Source organism: Mirounga leonina, unplaced genomic scaffold, assembly GCF_011800145.1.
Source record: "Mirounga leonina isolate KUSES-001 unplaced genomic scaffold, KU_Mleo_1.0 Mir_176, whole genome shotgun sequence".
In the NCBI taxonomy this organism is placed as follows: Eukaryota; Metazoa; Chordata; class Mammalia; order Carnivora; family Phocidae; genus Mirounga; species Mirounga leonina.
In genome coordinates this window covers 57,987,887-58,008,397 of record NW_023270454.1, presented here as the reverse complement: position 1 = coordinate 58,008,397, position 20,511 = coordinate 57,987,887, and the positions used below count along the sequence as shown (strand labels likewise).

General features: G+C 35.4%; 2 long non-coding RNA genes across 2 annotated transcripts in view; one reads left to right on the top strand and one right to left on the bottom strand.

The window, feature by feature from the left end:
- Positions 1-349: 349 nt before the first annotated feature.
- The window catches only part of LOC118022345, a 276,406-nt gene continuing 256,244 nt past the window's right edge, over positions 350-20,511 (top strand). Inside the window, exon 1 of the long non-coding RNA XR_004682482.1 lies at positions 350-437. This is a non-coding gene — a long non-coding RNA (uncharacterized LOC118022345). The remainder of the gene's footprint in view (positions 438-20,511) is intronic.
- LOC118022344 overlaps positions 12,367-20,511 on the bottom strand; it is a 101,963-nt gene continuing 93,818 nt past the window's right edge. The window contains exon 6 of the long non-coding RNA XR_004682479.1: positions 12,367-12,441. This is a non-coding gene — a long non-coding RNA (uncharacterized LOC118022344). The remainder of the gene's footprint in view (positions 12,442-20,511) is intronic.

The following is a 20,511-nucleotide window of genomic DNA, read 5'->3' as shown; positions in this document are numbered from 1 at the left end:
CCTTGTGGCTTTCTCTGGTCAATATAATGGGGCAGAGTGAAGCTTTGCCGATTGTAACTTAGCCCTTAAGAGTCTGGCAGCTTATGAGCGCCTGAGTGGCTCAGGCGGTTAAGTGTCTGTCTTTGGCTCAGGTCGTGATCCCCCCGGGGTCCTAGGATCAAGCCCCCGCCTCAAGCTCCTTGCTCAGCGGGGAGCCTGCTTCTCCCTCTCGCTCTGCCTACTTGTGCTCTCTCTCTCTTTCTGCCAAATAAATAAAATCTTAAAAAAAAAAAAAAGAGTCTGGCAGCTTATGCTTGCTATCCTCTTGGTGTTCTGGGAATCACATAAGAAGTTCAGTCCCTTTGCAAGGCGGAATGGCTCTGCCAAGACATTTCCAGCTACCCCAGCTGAAGCAACAGACATGAGAATGAGACCATCTTGGATGTTCCAAGCTCCAGGTGAGCTCCTAGTGGAATGTAATCAAATAGTTCCATGGAGGCAATGTAGAGGGGTCAATATGGATGCTGCACATAATGGATTTACATCATGGCTTATAAATCTCAAGCTTAGAGAATTCAAATCTTTTTTTTTTTTTTAAGATTTTTTAATTTATTTATTTAAGAGAGAGAGAATGAGAGACAGAGAGCATGAGAGACAGAGAGCATGAGAGGGAGGAGGGTCAGAGGGAGAAGCAGACTCCCTGCCGAGCAGGGAGCCCGATGCGGGACTCGATCCCGGGACTCCAGGATCATGACCTGAGCCGAAGGCAGTCGCTTAACCAACTGAGCCACCCAGGCGCCCCAATAGAATTCAAATCTTTTATAATTAGCTGCAAGAAAAATCTGACCTTTTCTATGGAGGGAGATGCAAACTTTATTACCCTGGACCATAATTAAATCTTCTCTCTGCTTGGTAAAAATTCACAATTTCTACTTCCAAAGCTGTTTACTATGCAAACACCCTTGAAAAGATAGTCTGGGACAAAAGCAGCCGATGCCTCTGTTCACAAAATGTGCAGCAATACAAGGCAACCTTGGAGAATTGCCTCCAACTAAATTCAAGATCTGGAATGAAACCATTCCTCCTCTGCTACCTCTGTTACCTGTATCTTGTGTGAGTTAATGAATCTCTCTGCCTCTCAGTTTTCACATATGTAGAATGATTTTAATAATAGTACTCTTAAGAACTAAAGTGGGTTGCCTGACTGACTCAGTCAGTAGAACATGCAACTCTTGATCTCAGGGTTGTGAGTTCGAGCCCCACGTTGGGTGTAGAGATTACTTAAAAAAAAAAAATCTTAAAAAAAAGAGGACTGAATTGGTTAAAGCATTAGATCTGTGCCAGAGTCAATCTAAATGGTAAAAAGTATATATATAGTGTTATGTGTCAATTATATCTTAGTAAAGCTAAAAAACATTAGAAGATGATCTTCAACATCAGTACAGGTAAATAGTAATATCATGACCAGAATTTTGTGTTTGGTAGTTTCAAGTGGATGAACTTGGTTGAATTGATTCAGTGATTTTGCATTCTAGTGGATTTAACTCATTAAGATTCCTTGGAAATTTCAGTTTTGTCCTATTCCAGACTGCAAAATCTATATGCAAAGGAAAAAAAAAAAGACGACCAGAACCTTTTTTTTAAAGCTCTATTGAATTTTCTGTGCACTTCTGACGGTCTGTGGTTTTTATCATCAAACCACAAAAAAAGCAGGATTAAGACATGTGGGCCTTGCAGTGATGGTGAAACTTCACGTTAATTATGGATGAAAGGCTCAACAAAGCCAAGGAAGTTCAGATTAAGTTTGGCAAATTTATTTTTATTTTCCAGAAAACTAACCAAGTATTACAGGGTGGAATACCCATCCTCTCTCCCCCCCCACCACCACATGTTCCCGTTTGCATCAATTGTGACATTGAGATTTTGGCAATTTTGCCCTGGATTTATGACAATTGGAAAGAGGGCTAACAAGTGGCAAACTCTCAGGTTTTCTTTGTGGACATCCATTTCCAAAGAAGTTCACATTTCCAAATCTGCTATTGCTGATTATCTGCCTCCTGTGCTAAATCCCACTCTTAAAATGTCCCTGATCTTCTTGTGATATGGCTAGCTCTCAGAAAAATACTGTTGTTGCCAGATAGCTAAGAAACCGTAATACTGATATAATACTTTCCTAACAGTCATTGCTTGCTCTAAAATATTGCAAAAATACATTTTATTATATGTAAGTTTTCAATAGACCAAGTATCAGCTATAGGTCAGTCTTTATCTACCAACCTACGTGGTGACATCTATGGAAATTGGCATTTGAAAGCATGGGTTTAAATGTGAGTTTCACCTCCCTCATCTGCTGTGAAAGCTTGGAAAATGACTTCACCTTTGAGCATTACTTTCCCTGGAAGAAATAGGGCTTGTAATATAATGCATATCCATGCCAGTGAGGGACATGGAAGGAAAACGTTGACATCATTCAATGGGGTTGATGGAAGAGAGTTTAATGAAAGGACGATTTATAGACTTGTGGGTGGGGTTAAAGGGAACCCAACAAGGGAGTGAAAAAGCCAGAATCAACACCAGCTGGAAACCATTACTATCTTTACACCTGAAGGGGTGAGGAAAGGGAATGGTTACCAGAAGCCCCAGGAACTGCAGCTATAGGTAAAGACTGCCCAGTAGGTGCTTAAGAGAGACATGACATGTGCAAAGTGTCTAGGAAAAAAGACTAGGATGTACACATCTAATACTTAGTTTAAAAATAAGTAAAATAGTTACAGATGGAAAGAGTGAATTTTGTAAACATATCAACAGTTGGAAACCGGTGATTATAGTAACAGTTTTTCCTTAGAAAGAAGAAATAACAAAAGGCACATTCCCTGGGATTTATTAAAATATTATAAAATTAAAATTTACAAAAAGTATGATAGGACAAACCAATGGAAAAGAATTGATAATTCTGAAGCAAAGCTAAATGCATAAAAGGTGTTCCAATATGATTAAAAACTCCTAGGGAGAAGATACTCAGTAAATATTGATTGGAAATTAGTCAATAGTTTTGGGAAAAAATTGGATGCTCGTCCAACTTTTTTTTTTTTATTGGAAGGGCTTTCGTATAAATACTGGCAGGATTGTGTTAAAATCTCTGAGTAAGATGAGAGATCAGTTAATTTCTTCCTGAAAGCTGCCTTCGAGATGTATATTTACTCAACTTTAATGGTCAAGGTGTGTATCTGCCAATTTTTTGTCCTTCTGGCATATTAGGCAGGAGGTTGCCCCTTTAGCCTTGATTTGGAAAGAAGAGGCTATGGAACAGAGCCATAAACAACCCATGAAAAGTATAAATGAGAGAGAAGTAATCTTTTGTTGTTGTAATTTGTTACTGCTGTGTATTTTAGTGCAATCTACCTGATCCAGTTTATAAATTTTAACTAATATTCTTGGCAAAATCTAAAGCTGCTCAACATCTTTACCATCCTCCTAAATAATACAAAAAGCTTAGAATGACTTATATGCTATTTTTTACTTTTACTTTAGTTCTATCATTTTTTATCCTCAGAGGAGAAAAGATTATTTTATACCATTAATAGTTTTTAAATTCATAATAATTGGGGCACCTGGGTGGCTCAGTCAGTTAAGCATCTGTCTTTGGCTCAAGTTGTGATCCCAGGGTCCTGGGATGGAGCCCCACATCGGGCTCCCTGCTCATCGGGGGGCCTGCTTCTCCCTCTCACTCTGCCTCTGCCCCCCAACTTGTGCTCTCTCTCTCAAATAAATGAATAAAAATATTTAAAATAAATAAATAAATAAATTCATAATAATTTTTATTGAGGTGCAATTAACATACAGTGTTATATTAGTTTCAGGTGTACAATATAGTGATTCAACAGTTCTATACATTGCACAGCACCCAAAATAAGTGTACCATTCCCCCCACCCACCTCCCCTCTGGCAACCACAGCTTTGTTTTCTGTATTTAAGAGTCTGTTTCTGTTGTTGTTGTTTGTTTGTCTCTTTTTTCTTTGTTCATTTGTTTTGTTTCTTAAATTCCATATAAGTGAAATCACATGGTATTTCTCTTTCTCAGTCTGATTTTATTTCACTTAGCATAATCCATCCATATCATTGCAAATGGTAAGATCTCATTCTTTTTTTATGGCTGAGTAGTATTCCATTGTATATATAAGCCACATCTTCTTCTTTCATATTTGTTTAGATTTACCCACATATTTAACCTTTTATCTACTCACCATTGCTTTTTTTCATCCTAATCTTCTGGGATTGTTCTCCTACTACCTTAAGTACATTATCTAAATTCTAAAGTCTAGAAGTTCCTTTGGAGAAAGTATGTGGTAATAAACTTGCATAATTTTCATTTCTTTGAATATGTCTTTATATCACTTTCATCTTAATAAATAGTTCCACTGTACACATAATCCCATTTTTACCATTATTCCATCTTGTACATTGAAAATGCTCCACAGGTAGTTGTTTGTTGTTTGTTGAAGAGTCAGCAATGAGTACAGTAGATGTTCCTTCACAGTTGATCTCTTTTTTGCCCTGGCTGCCTTAAAGTTCTATTCTTTGTTTTTCCTCTAATATTTAATTATGATATGCTTGGGTGCATTTTATTTATTGTGTTTGGAGTCATTGTGCTTTTTGACTTTGAGGATATAAGTCTTTCATAATTTTTGGAAAATTGTCAACCATTAGGTCTGAATACTTTGTTTCCCTAATCTCTGTAGCTTCTCCTTCTGGTACTCCAATAAGCCATTAGACTTCTCATTCTTCCTTCTATGCTTCTTCACTGATATTTTTTTAATATTTCTCATTGCAGAGGAAAAACAATGGTAATTTTTTTCCTACTTATTTCCTGCTTCTAGTTATACTGAATGAGTCACCAATGATAAACCTGTTAGATGACAGCCATCTGATTTAGGGCCTAGAAAATCCTCTTTATATTCAGAATTGACTTAGAAAATTCCTGCTCTTAAACTATTTGTAAAAATTTTTTTGTTCAATTAACCTATTCAAGAGAGAGTAAGCTCATTGCAAAAATGGACAGAAGCCACAAAGAAAACCATCAACAAAATGAAAAGGCAACCTACTGAATGAGAGAAAATATTTGCAAATATTTGCAAATCATATATCTCACTATATATATGTATCAATGTACATGATATAATATATTTCATACAACATATATCTCACTATATATATGTATCAATATACATGTATCTCATACAACTCAATAGCAAAAAACATATCTGATTTAAAAATATGCATAGAATCTGAATAGACATTTTTCCAAAGAAGACATACAGATGGCTGACAGGTACACGAAAAGATGCTCAACATCACTAATTATCAGGGACATGCAAATCAAAACCACAATAGATACCACATACACTTACTAGAATAGCTATTTCCAAAAAAGATGTGAGATAACAAGTGTTGGGGAGGATATGGAGAAAAGTAAACCCTTGTGCTCTGTTGGTGGGAATGTAAATTGGTGTAACCACTATGGGAAACAGTATAAAGATTCCTCAAAAAATTAAAAATAGAACTACCATATGATTCAGCACTTCCACTTCTGGGTATTTACCCGAAGTAAGTGAAAACACTAGCACTAAAAGATATAGGCACCTCCGTGTTCATTGCAACATTGCTTACTCTTTTCTCTCTCTCTACACACACACACACACACACACACACACACACACCCATGATGGAATACTTTTCAGACATAAAAAAGAATGAAATCTTCCTATTTGTGACAACGTGGATGAATCTTGAGGTATTATGCTAAATAAAAAACTAAATCAGATCGAGAAAGACAAATACCACATAATCTCATTTATATGTGGAATCTAAAAAACAAAACCAAGCTCATAGATAAGGAGAATAGATTGGTGGTTACCGGAGACTGGGGGTAAGTGTTGGGTAAATTAAGTGAAGGAATCAAAAGGTACAAGTTTTTAGTTATGAAATAAATAAATCATGGAGGTGTAATGTATACCATGGTGACTATAGTTATTAATACTGTATTGCATATTTGAAAGTTACTAGGAGAATAGATCTTAAAAGTTCTCATCACAAGAAAAAATTGTGTAACTCTGTATGGTGATGGATCTGTTGACTAGACTTATTGTGGTGATCATTTCCCAGATATACAAATACTGAATCATTATGTTGTACAACTGAAACTAACATAATGTTGTATATCAATTATACCTCAAAAATAATTCACAGGAATTATATTTGCCTTTAAACATTTTAATGAACCTCAATATTTGACATAATTTATTATCTGTGAACTATGTCTTTTACAATTGCAGTTCTGTATTTTGATTAATGTAATTTTTTGATTCTAGATAATTTAACTTGATTAGAAAGGAATCAATGATTAAAACCTCTAGTTTAAATATAATTAAGGTTTTGTTTTCCTAATTTTAGTATTACCAAACTTTGATCAGAAAAAACACATGACATAGGATGGGGAGAATTTGAGACTGGCCTGTAGTTCTTTCCAAATATATAATAAAATTGGCTTTTAAAAGCCACGGAATAATATTTTTAATGCATCAATTTATTCCTTTTAACAACATAAATAAAATTTCTGGGTCATTTTTTCTAACATATGCAAAGTCTGAAAACAGACTAAAATTCAACCTTCAGAAGGTAATTATGGGATAGATATCCTGAGAATTTCCTGACCATAATCTCGGTAATGGAGAATAATTTCAGCATTGTACATTATATCAGTGTTGGAGAATTATTTAGGAAAGTAATGATACAGAGATTTAAAGAATCTAAAGATTGTTGATATTTAAGTGTGGTAGTTCAGAGGAGAATGAAACAATAATTTTAAGAGTTACAGTAACACATAAAATTCCAAAGACTAACACATTTCTTTCAAAATAATATTTTCAGAGGTTGGGAGTAAATAAATTTTCAAATCTATGAATTACTTCGTCTTTGAAGTTAAGGGCTTGACAAGGTTTATTTGGGATTTGGCTAATTAAAAATAATGTAAAACCAATATTTGGATGAGAGGAATAAACAAATTGACCTATTCAAGGGACATTATATTGTCAAAGATAAGTTGCAAACATTTATAAAATAATTTAGGAAATGAAAAACAGTAAAGAAGTTATAGAAAGGTAAAATAGTGTAGTACTTAATATAAGGTTTTTTTTTTTTAATTTAAATTTTAGTTAGTTAACATACAGTGCAATATGGGTTTCAGGAGTAGAATTCAGTGATTCATCACTTACATACCACATCCAGTGCTCATCACAAGTGCCCTTCTTAATACCCATCACCTATCTAGCTCGTCCCCCCACCCACTACCCCTCCAGCAACCCTCAGTTTGTTTTCTATCCTTAAGAGTCTCTTATGGTTTGTTTCCATTTTTCCTTTTCCCCCCTTCCCGTATGTTCATCTGTTTTCTTTCTTAAATTCCACAAAAAATATAAGCTTTAAAATAAGATTTCCTGGATTCAAAACTGTGGTTCTACCACAGCTAATGCTGTTTGATTTTGGGAAACGTATGCTGTCTTTATTTCATTTTCCTATAGATTGGAGATAATGGAATCTATCTTGTATGATTTTTTTAGAACAGATAGATTAATTATTCCAGAGTGCTGAGTACAGTGACTCAGTACGGTGACTGGCATGTAGTAAGTACTCAATGCATGTGAGATATTATTGCCTTATATTATTGCTATTATAACAATGATTAGGAAACACTTCCATTACATTTCTTATTATCTCACCCTTCCCTAAAGCTGATTATATATATGCATGTTGTGCATGTGTCTGTGTGTGTTAATTTTCACTAAATTGTGATTCCGTAAAGTCAATAAACAGATTTGTATTTTAAGGCAGTTATAAATCAATTTTAAGGAGGTTAAGAAAACAGCTGACTCTTAAAAGTAGACAGCCATTTACTAGCTATGTCATTGACGGCAAGTTACTTTATCTCTACCGGTCTTAGCTCTGTCGTCCGTAAATGATAAGAATAATAATAATAGTATTTTTTCTCCTGGGATTTTTGTGAGAATTAAGTGAATTAGTATGTGTAAAATACTTACACAGTATGTGTAAATAATTACTGTGTTGACACAGTAATTATTTAGATACCATTATGACTAGGTATTATTTAATGATTATGTGTTATTTTAATTATATTTACATCCTCTTTAATATTTTATTGTACAAACAAAATGATAATGTAGTCACATGTACTCAGGTATGTTTAAATGTCAGAAAGCTAAACTCTGCTTTATGTATTATGATTTATGTGTATTTAGGACTCATTTAAGCTCACATGATTAGTTTTTAAAACAGATGTAGAAACCACATGGGTAGATTTTCTGTGTCCTTACCTACTGCAAATGCCTCCCAGCTATATAGTATTTAGGCATTTCTTTTTTCCCTTTCCTTCTTCTGCCTACTTATAACTCCAAGTGAAATATATATGCTGTGCTTTTTAAAATAATGGTCATTCAACCCTAAATAAATTATGTACTTAGTATAGTTTTGAAATGTTACCCATTAAATCTTTTCTCAACTACATTCCTACATCAGTTTTTAACTTTAACTTGAGATTTGGAAGAGATCTATATAAATAAAATAGAGCAAAATTTAATTATTTCTTTAAAAAATGTTTCCTTACAGTGTGTTAAAGTTATAAATGGCAACTTGTCTAATTATGTTTAGCTTCAGAGAACATAAAAAGGATTTTCGTGCAATTAAAAGGTGTTTTGAGATTGCCTGTGGGTAAAGAACATACCATTAAAATATGATTTGTCCTTAACAAACTATTGATTAGTAGCAAATTTTTATTTATTTATTTATTTATTTCTTTTTTTAAAGATTTTATTTATTTATTTATTTTAGAGAGAGAATGAGACAGGGAGAGAGAGCATGAGATGGGGGAGGATCAGAGGGAGAAGCAGACTCCCTGCTGAGCAGGGAGCCTGATGTGGGACTCGATCCCGGGACTCCAGGATCATGACCTGAGCCGAAGGCAGTTGCTTAACCAACTGAGCCACCCAGGCGCCCAATTAGTAGCAAATTTTTAAAACTTTATACCCAATGACAAAATTAGCTATATTCTTAAATAAAAGACTCAAAGCAAAATAATTGAATTCTGATAAACAAATTAAGGAATAATTTTGTGTGTGCATTGCTACAACTGAAGTACCTATATCTGTACAATCAACTGACCAAAAATCAAAGAAAATTTTAACTCGATATTCATAGTTAAGGATATTTTATGTCTTCAGGTAAAAATTATTTTTTCAAAAAAAGCCTCTTTGCTCCTATAGTAAATATAATAGCAAACTTGACTGTTTATAACATGTTTTTACACATACTATTTCTGCTGATGGAGAACAATCCTGTGATGCTATTATTTTCATTGACACATGACAGATGAGGGATATGAACTTAAGATCAAGCATTTCAACATATAATTTCTGACTTTAAGTCTTGGGTTTTTTGACTTCATTCTTCTGCATATTGAGAAGAGTTCAATGTTTTGAAACTGGGAAACTGTGAGGCATTCTTTTAAATCAACTTAAGCATATCCCTTTTTTGGCTATGGTGCCTGAATAAACTTTTAGAATTTTTATATGCTACAGTGTATAGCAATTACAAATATCTGGTGGGTAGTGCAAGAGATGACTATAAACTTACTACATTTCCTTAGGTATTCGTAGTCACTTACGGCAATCTTTGCCATGTTGCAAAGGGAAGAAGGGGATATTGACTTTTGAAGACGCTCTCTCCAACCAAGGCAACAGTGACATAAAAGACAAATGCCACCAGGTTTCACAAGCAAGCAAAAGTAACAAAACTGTTTAAGCAAGTCCTGGCTTCAGTTTAGAAGTGGTTGGATACAAGAGAGCTTGGTTTGACCCATTACTGAGCCTTGAGTGGATTGTTGCCTCGAATGGATACAATCTCAGTTTTGCCATCAAGATTTTTTTTTTCCCTGATTTTGATCAGTTTTCTGGGAAGTAGCACTGGTTCCTTCTTAGAAGGCTCTGACTACTTGATCTCTATACTGTCTAGGCTAAAGGCCATTTTAAGCTTAAATAAATTGGCTCAAGTCTAAGTGGAAGTGTTCTTTATCAAAGAGAGTAAAATTCCCTGATTCTGTTTTATCCATTCTCTGTCAAATAAAGCATGTGATCAGATGATGTCCTACTGGTGATAAGAGTTGGGTGGACCTTAATGATTCATAAAGTGAATCACAAATGTAGAGACAAAGGGACATAATCATCTTTAATCTAGTGGCAGTTGATAATTCCAGAGAGAAACAGGGCAGAACTTAAAAAGTACATTTGTTTCAGGGAAGAAGATGGGAGAATGCCAAATCTGTATTATTACATAATCGAGAAAAAAATGCAAATAAAGGTCGAATGACAGTAAAATCATCTCTTTTCTCGTGCTTTTTGCCAAATCGCCACCAGAAGATTGTTTTCATATTAAAAAGCAAAAATTAAAGTATGGAGAGTTAAAGATCTTACTACTTTGGTGCAAACGAAAGAGCAAACCTGTACATTTTTTTGCACATTTTCTTACACAGGTGAATACATAATTGGGTAAAACTTAAATGGTTATACAAAATACCTTATAACTCTTAACAAAATAATGTAATTCTGAGTGCATTTGAGAGATGTGCAATTGTGTTTTGTCAGTTCCTATGAGTACTTGTTGTGATTCAGTGAATCAGTTGTATAAATAAATTGCACTCATTGCTGGCTGTGGAAATAGAAAGCAAAAAATAAAAAAATAAAATAAAAAATACATAGTTTTTAGGGTATTCTCCCCCAAACACATGCACCCTGCTGAATGATTTGAGAGATAATAACATTTAAGGAAACATTCTCATTTTTTGCCTTTGGGGAAGGTCAGAGGTATAGAAATTTTTCTAAGAAAGAATGGGGAGGGTCTCTTTGCCTCAGGCCAATAGAGTGCATTTGATTAGAGGTAAAAGAAACCAACAACAAAAACAGCCTTTAGATAGCTTTCCCGGAGTGTTGACTACCCATACTAATCATCAACACCTCACTGCACACCATTGCCAGGAGAGAAGAAAACATCCCACTCTTCCATTTTTTTTTTCCCTTTAAAAGGCCAAACATGCTGTCTTTGGATTGATTTCAATCCTGCTTTAATTCATTAAAAAGTGAAACAAAATCACCATTTACATCCTTGACAGCTGGCAGGTTTTATGTGTTCTTGCTACTTCTGCCAAGTAGCAAAGCTTTCATTCAACTCAGTCACGGATCCTTGGAGAGCTGCGAATGTGGAGCCCATCAAAACAGTGTGGTAACAATGGTGCTGGGACCTGCAGGCGTGGGGGTATTATGCCAATGCACCAGTGTGGGGGAAGTCGTAACTTCTTAAAACTTCAAAAAAAAGCTGCAACAAAAACTTTGAGAGGATTCAGATCATGGGACGTTTCCCTGCCACCTGGGGTAGAAAATCAAATCAAAATCAAAATGTTGATTATCTTTAATATGCTTTCTAGATATCTAAAGTAAGAAATGTATTTTTAAGAGAACATACATAGTAAAAAAAAAAGTTGGGAATTTAACTGCCTTCCATTAAAAATATGGAACAGTGGAACTTATAATGGGTGAATGCAAACACAACTGAGAATTTGGGAACGTAGCAGAATTCTTGGAAATTAAAACACATATTTTCTTTGATTAAAAAATACTAATTTCCTATGAGGATGTGTTATGAGTACAGTGAAGATAAAATCATGAATTATGAGCTTCTTTATGTTATTTACTTGTGGAAACAAAAACTCTAAATTATAACATAGCCATAAGAAATGACTAGTTGTAAATTAATTAATTATGGTAAAGTTTAGATTTCTCTAACTGTAATTTTCTGTTGGCTTGGTTAATTATAATTATCACCAGTCCTGCAGTGAGAGATCATGCAGGAATAAGGTAACTAAATGTTAATTGCATTTCTTAGCCAAGATTAATTTACAAAGATAACACATGAAGCCAAAGGAGTCCATGTAGACTAATGTTTAGAAATCTACTTTTGGAGTTTGATTCCCTGAGTTCCTACCATTTTTGCCATAGATGTGCGACTTTAGGCAAGTTACTTACTCTCTCTAAGCTTCAATATCTTTATTTATAAACTGGAATAAAATAATAGTATCTATAGTGTGAAAAAAATAAGAGATTGATACAAAGTGTTTAACCAAATTCCATTATAACCACATTATAAGCATTCAAAAATGTTAATGCTAATTATTACCATAATTTAAGATATATATTGAATTTGATAGTTTCCAGAAATACCAGCATAAATTTTATATATATATTTAAGTACTATACTTATGAAGTGGGACTTTGTCATCCTTGGCCCTGAAAGTCAGATGATTTGCAGACTAGACATGGATGTCACTGCCCAGATTTGTTCTTAGTGCTTTAAAATAGAATCAGAATTTTAATTTAGATCCCCAATTTTGGTTATACTTAAGACTTTTTAACTAAAATGAAGGAGGGTAGAAATAAACCTAGATTAAACGGAGAGCATGTGCTTTGCTTATCTTTTGATTTAAGCAGTTATATTTTAACACCTAAAATAAATGTTTTATTTAATCAATTAGCATGCATGTATGTGTGTATGTATGTATTCAACTTTTGAGGACATCACTACCATTACCACAGGCATCTGGAAAGGATCCGTAGCCACTTTCATAACAGTCTCAATCCAGCCCAGGAGGATTGCCAGATTAATATGACTGGCTTTATTAAATTAAACAACAGTTTAGGCATAAGAAACTATTTATCAATCTTCACTATATTATAAAGAAATAGCCGTTTTGTCAATCACAGACTGTTTCTATAACTTGACTGGGTCAGTTGCATGTTGTTTCAGTTAGTTATATTTATATGCCTGTTATTTCCTGATCTCTACTCCTTATCTCTGGTAGAAGGAATGACTCAGAGCTGCAACTACAGACCAGAAAGAGGATTACTTTTAGCTCTAAAGCAAAAAAGCCAGAGGCACTGGCTTTTCCGGCAAAATGTAATCATTATGGCATGTGTTCAGCCTTAGGTTGTTTCATTTATTAAGCCAACAAATTCTTAAAACAAGGGCTTGCTTTTCGAAAGCCATCTTGTTGCTTTCTGCCTGTGCAAGGTTCTTTTTTTTTTTTTTCCCAGATTTTTAAAAATCTGATCTCAGGACTAGTGCCTGCCAGTAAAATTAATTTGCAGAATAATATGAAGTAGCTTCTGGTCATTATTATTTTTGTATTTTTATTACTTTCAGGGTGGGAAGATGAGAGACATATTCTGTTTCCAGTCAGACCTTATAGTGAGAAGTATACTGGGTAATGAGCTTTAGAATACATTTTTAGATAGCAGGCAAAAGCAAGAAATCTTTATCTAGAGGAGAGGTCTATAGGGCTTCTCCTGTGTAAGTACTTAAGTTTCTGGACTAGTATAGAATTACAAATTTCAACATATGCTGAAGATATTGGAAAGGCAGAGTTATAAATATGTCATAACACTTCTTTCTTTGTGAATCATTGAATTTCTCTAATAAATTTAGCTACAATTTTAAAGTCTATTATTTTGTAGGCAAGCATGCTTCAAGCAAAAGAGAACTGTCATGATGAAGACTTTTGGTCCAAAAGAAAAATATTTACAATATCTCAAAGGCAAAGTATTTAAAGGTGAAATTTTACTCTGTGAAATACTCCCTCTTTGTAATGACACCATTTTTATAAGTTGTTAAAGTATAATTTCCAAAATGTAAAACAAGACTTTTATACAAACATAAAATGAGCACATATCAACAGCTGTATTCAATTCATTAATTAATAATGGAACCAGTCAGATGCTAAGACTAGTTCAAAAGCCTTTTAGAAGCTGAGTATCTAAAAAAAATTAATAAAAGACAATTTGAATAATATTGCAAGGTCAGACACAACGCTAGTGAATCTCCTAAAAGGCAAAAAACCCATAATCTTTGGAGTCATCTCTTATTTTGTACAGAAATTACTTCTTTCACAGTATCTCCAACATTATATTCCTAAAGCACATTCTATGAGACATGTGGGATCCATGTGCAAACACAGAAACATTGACATTTTTTTTTCCCATTACTAATGAAGTTATAATTGCATATTGGATATGATTAAAATCGGTATGGAAGAGTAGAAAGTTATCTGTTCCACGTACAGTCTTAGAAAAAGCTATGATACTGATCAAGGACAAGAAGAGCCACCATGTTGGAATGGAAATCCGTTATAGACAGCTAAGAGAGTAAAGTTCCCTTTCTTTATAAAAGGTGCTATGTATATATGTATTTAATGTCTTTTCTTGACATTAGAGAGCAATAAAATGGATAATCTGTATCACACTTGGAAATAGGAGATATTCTTTAACTCCAAGTCTCTTATAAGGTGAACCTAAAATCAGGAGAAAGTCTGAGGATAAAGAAAGCAATGTGTAAAGATGTCTCAGCTAATGTTAACTTATGGATCAAAATATGAATCTAGGTCTTCCAAGTCTATCTAAAAGGGCTTTTCATGTAACATTAGAGAAGGAATTCTAGACCAAAACTAAACCACTAGAAACAGCTCAGCATTTCCTTGAATATGTGGGAGTAATTCCTTGCTGTATCTTAGACCAGAATAAGTTATTAATCAATTTCAGAGTAGCTTTGTCATTAAATACAAATAATAATGAGCACCTGGGATATGTAGAATTTCTATCCACTCATTCATTGTAACTATTTTTCTGTATCTCAGCTTAGATTCATAAACCTGTCATATGTAGCTGTTTGACTTTTCTTAAGAAAAAAAGTTTTTATAAAAAATTGGATTCAGGGGTGCCTGGGTGGCTCAGTTGGTTAAGAGACTGCCTTCGGCTCAGGTCGTGATCCCAGAGTCCTGGGATCGAGTCTCATATCCGGCTCCCTGCTCATCGGGGAGCCTGCTTCTCCCTCTGACGCTCTCCCTTGTCATGCTGTTTTTTTTTTCTCTCTCTCTCAAATAAATAAATAAAATCTTTTTAAAAAAATGGATTCATTTTTCCCACAGAGTGCATATAAGTCTTGATGATTTTGCAATTGTTTGAGTTGGCTATTAATAATGCTTTTGAAAATCAGTTATGTCCCAAGAGTTCTATCCTTGGGAAAATAAACCAATAAAAACTCAAAGTGCATGAAAAAAGTATAACACTAAAACACTAAGAAAATTTATTTCTAAATTTTGAAATGTATTTCAAACAGGAAAAGTGTTAGAAAACTCACTTTTATTAACACTCAGTGTGATTTATGTTTAATCTCCAAGGTAATATGTTCCTGTCCTTTTAGATAATCTGGTTTGGTCAAAATTGCAACTCTACTATGTTTTCAGAATCTTGTGATATAGGTCTCGTATTAGTTTTCTAACACTATTATAACAAAATACCACTGACTGGGTGACTTAAGCAATAGTAATTTATTTTCTCACAATTCTGGAGGATTATAGTCTGAGATCAAGATGCCCCCAAGGTTAGCTTCTTCTGAGGCCTCTCTCTTTGGCTTGTAGATGGTCATCTTCTCCCTGTGTCTTCATATGGTCTTCTTTCTGTACATGCCTGTGTCCTAATGTCCTTTTCTCATAAGGATACCAGTCATATCAAATTAAGACCCAACCTGATGACCTCATTATAACTTAGATACCTTTTTAAAGACATGTGATCTAATAGGAAATATATATATTGGTCTCCTCCCCCTGTCCCTCAGTTCCTGACACATGGCTCCTGAAACCCTTGTAACTTCTTGAGTAATACGAGTGTCTTTTGTTCTAATGCAGTGATTCTGGATGGGATTCTGGATGGCTCCTAGATGAGGGCTGGTCCCCGGAAGACCAAGCCATAATTAGAAGCTTGGAATTTTCAGCTCCTCTCCCAGGGAGAAGGGCGGGAAATGGAATTTATGATCAATCATGCATACACAATGAAGACTCCATAAAAACCCCAAAAATACAGGGTCTAGAGAGCTTCTAGGTGGGTGAATACATCCATGTACCAGGAGGATGACGTGCCCCAACTCCTGGGACAGAAACGCCAACACTCAGGACCCTCCAAACCTCACCTTATGTATCTCTTCATCTGTCTGTCTGTATCCTTATCATATCCTTTAATAAACTGGTAAATGTAACTGTTTTCCTGAGTTCTGTGAATCACTCTAGTGAATTAATTAAACCCAAGGAGAGGGTCATGGTAGCCTCTGATTAGTAGCCAAATTGGACAGGAGTTGTAGGTAACCTGGGGACCTGCTACTTGCTGTTGGCATCTGAAGGAGGGAGCCAATCTCATGCAATTGAGCCCTTAACCTGTGGGATCTGACACCATCTCCAAGTAGATAGAGTCAGAGATGAGTTAAATGGTAGGACGGCCAGCAGGTGTCAGAAAATTGCTTGGTGGGGATGTCCTCACACATCTAGTGTCAGAAGTGTTGTAAGTGTGAGGTGGTGGTGTGAGAGTAGAGGAGACACACAGGAGGAAGGACTGGGTTTTCCCTACTCAGGAGGAAAAGACTGTTTTGTTTTTGTTTCTTTCCTACTCAAGACACTATCTCCGAATACAGATAGTCACAATCTGAGGTCCTGGGAATTAGGACTTCAACATATGGGAAGGTACATAATCCAGCTCATAACAGACCTCAACACTGCCCAGTAACAAATTTCAATCTTAAGTAGTGTTCTTTATCACCTGCTCTCTTTCCCTGGTATGCATTAATTTCAGATGTCACTCTTTTGATTTCCAAAATTGCTGCATCCAGGTCCACCATTAGCTCTAATGAAGAAGTTAAATATCACCCTTATTAATGACTCTCTGTTTAGAATTTAATCACTGAACTGGCACTAAGATTATTTTGAATATTTTTGATCCAAATATACTAAAATGCACAGAAGTCAGTGAGTATTGACAAAAACGTCAAATTTTTATATGTTTACTTCTGATTTTCCTGGTGAGAGAGGACAGAGGATAATGAATTTTCAGGAACACAACAGAGCCCTCACTCTGATAAATACAGGGTATAGAACGTGACGCTTTAAAGTGTATGAAACCCTATGTGATGTAACAAAAAGTTAGAAACAAAAAGTTCTAAGTATCTCATGATCTAAAGTTAGTCACTGATAAACTGATGACATTCTTTGCCTTCCCCTACCACTGGCCAGTTGTTTTTTTTTTAATTTTATTCATTTATTTGACAGAGAGAGAGCGCGCGAGAGAGAGCACGAGCAGGGGGAGTGGCAGACAGAGGGAGAAGCAGGCTCCGCGCTGAGCAAGGAGCCTAATACGGGACTTGATCCCAGGACCCTGGGATGATGACCTGAGCCAAAGGCAGACACTTAACCAACTGAGCCACCCACGTGTCCCCAGCCAGTTCTAAGGTGGGAAAGAAGCCTAGCAGGTTCTTTTACTTCTCCTTCCTGTCCCTTACCTTAGAGCATGGGTATATATGTGCAGAACACATCTTAGTTATGTGGTACTTGGCTCCCTCTACCTTGTACCAAATTTGTTTCCTCTTGTCTAGTGTCAGGGAGGAGTTCAAGAAAAGGGCACGTGATTCATGTTTATTCTGTGGCTGTGCTGAAATTCTGGATTTCTCCTGGGAAGGATGTGTGAGTTCAGAGAACCCAGTAAGAAATCCCCTCTTACACACACACACACACACACACACAGTTCCCAAACAAGGGAAATCAGCCTTCAGCTAGATCCCTTTCAACTCCTCTAAGCACTTGACCCTGCTGGTAGATTCATTGTTCTTTCTTCTTAATTTCTTTTGCCCTAGGAAAGGATACCCTAGCATCCTTCTTAGGGTTCAAGTAAGATGGCTAAACTCCATCTACCTTCTGTAGTGTTCACCTAATCCCCAGAAAATTCATACATTTTTGCCATAACAAATGGTGGGAGTGCATAGTATTCTGCTTCTGCCCCCTTTCTCCACCCTGAGATCAGTCTAATTTTTTTTTTTAATTTCTTTTCTTAGAGAGGTGTAAGGAAGATTATAAGATTTTAAGAAGATTTTGGAGTAACCCTTCAGTTTGTTTAGTGATCTCCCCCACAGGTTCAGTCATTTTTCCAAGGCTTCCTACAGGTGATGGTCATATAAATGAAGAAAGGGGGAGTGGAGGTTGATAGGCTGACTGGTGACCCTGGAAAAGAGAAGATCTTTGTGGCTTTCTTTAGATTGTGGAATACTTAGAAAATTTTGTCTCTAGTTCATGACTGTAGTTTCTAACTCAGGGCACTCAACACCCTATTTTCTTAGTAAAAGATTCATTCACCTAGAAAGCAAATATAATGAAAATGGTCAACCTGTAAGACACTTTATTCTGACCAATTGCCTTGGTATTTCCTTGGAAATCTAATTTTTTAAACATTTGGAAGGAAAATTGAAGAGTGATCATTCAAAGTATATTTTCTCAATTCTTAGAAGTTCTTTTTTTTTTTTTTAAAGATTTTATTTATTTATTCATGAGAGACAGAGAGAGAGAGGGAGAGGGAGAAGCAGGGTCCCAAGGAGCAGGGAGCCCGATGCGGGACTCGATCCCAGGACCCTGAGATCATGACCTGAGCCGAAGGCAGACACTTAACCATCTGAGCCACCCAGGCGCCCAATTCTTAGAAGTTCTAAATATAAACTTACTTGTATGGTAGATCTACATAGATTTTTATGACACATAGTACTCAAGGTTTATATCCATGTTCTTGAATATCATTTTTGTATAATTATAAAACATAAAATTATAAAATGTAAAATTATAAAAATATAATTATTTTCTAATTATATCATAGTATTTTTAGAGTTGAAAAGGACAAATTGGGTATATAATTGTTTCATAAGCTGCAAAATGCTAAAAAATATGAAATAGTATTTTTTTTGACCCATCTTATTTCAAAACTCATTTTTGTATAAAACTGACTCTGCGAAAAAGAAGATAGACTTTTGGAGGAATAAAATATCACCCAACTCCAGTCTTTTTCATCTTAGAATTGTTAACTGAAACAACAAGTGACCAATCACTTAAACCCTAAGTATAAGGGGAGCAGACCCCTCTGTTGTGCCCTCAAGCCACCTGCTGCAAGTGGGAGGAGCAGCTCCTAGCTCCTGAGCTGGAACTGAGATTTGACCAGGTAGATTTCCTGCAGGAGGCAGTGGTTCAGAACAATAAATTTGTATTTGGACAAAACTCAATTGCCTTCTCACTCACATATAGTGTGATCTTGTTCAAGTTGCTTACATGTAAGTGAGAATACTGCTATTACTACACTGGGTAGATGACAGAACTTGTAGTATGTTGGCATGCAATATTATCCACACTATTACACATTATTAGCTCTTGCCATGGATTAGCATTACTTGAAGTGCTTTACATGCATAAGATCATTTATATAATTGTAGGTGCTTTACACATGTAACATGAATTGCATGCTTACATGTACGACATTTTTAGCTATATAGCTGTTAGGTGCAAGAAAGGCTAGCAAAAGCAAAATTTGTCTAGTTCTTCAGAAAACTTCGGGCTTCCAACCATGCAGTTGGAAAACCTGGCAACATCGGGGCGGTAAGCAGAGAGTGGAAGGGCTACAGACCACAGAATCAGGGCTTTCCCTCTGGCCACATAATCACTGCGATCTGCAGGCACAGGCTTTTGTGTCAGTTCCTTGGACATATGCTGCATTGCTATTTAACTGATCCCTTTTCAATATTATTCTACTGGACATGAAGTGTGCTCATTTCACTCTCAGTATCTAGTTTCAAAATTGAAGAACCACAATCTCATGGACAGATGGAAAATATAACTTGCTGTTTCTGAACAGATTATATAAGCATGTCTCTTGATAAACTTCTTTTTAACCTTATATTTATAATATGCTAGACCTTGAAAAGATATTAGACATAACTAAGACTTGTGTTTTTTGGAGTGTTCTGCATAACCTAAATATATGTTATGAGAAAAAAAGGTTTTGTGGTCAAAATAATTTGGAAAATATCGGTACACATAAATTAAACAATTTTCTTTACTAAAAGGTTTTTAAAATCTGTGCTACTTTAATGTACTTTCTAAATCTGCAACAGGGGAACAGTACTGGGTTTCCTTTTCATTTACATGTAGTATGGTCTTGGCCAAGTTGCTTATAGGTAAATTAGCCTAACAATACTGGTACATCGGGTGGATGAAAACACTTGTAATATGTTGGTACACAATATTATCCACGGTATATATCCATATTATAGGGAATGTAACATGTGCCAATTTGCTAAAGAACGGTTTTTCATAATGACTCTCTTGGGAATAATATTCCATGGAACATACTTTGGGAAATAATTATCTAAGGCCTGGAAAGATGACCCTGAAAGCAACTGGAGTCCTTATTTGAGTCTACAGGGAAATTGCTCCCCTCCCCTCCCCACATCAAAGCAAACCTCGAAGTGTCTTGTTTGAAATGTAAATGACAGTTCCAATTTGAGTAGGTGGGC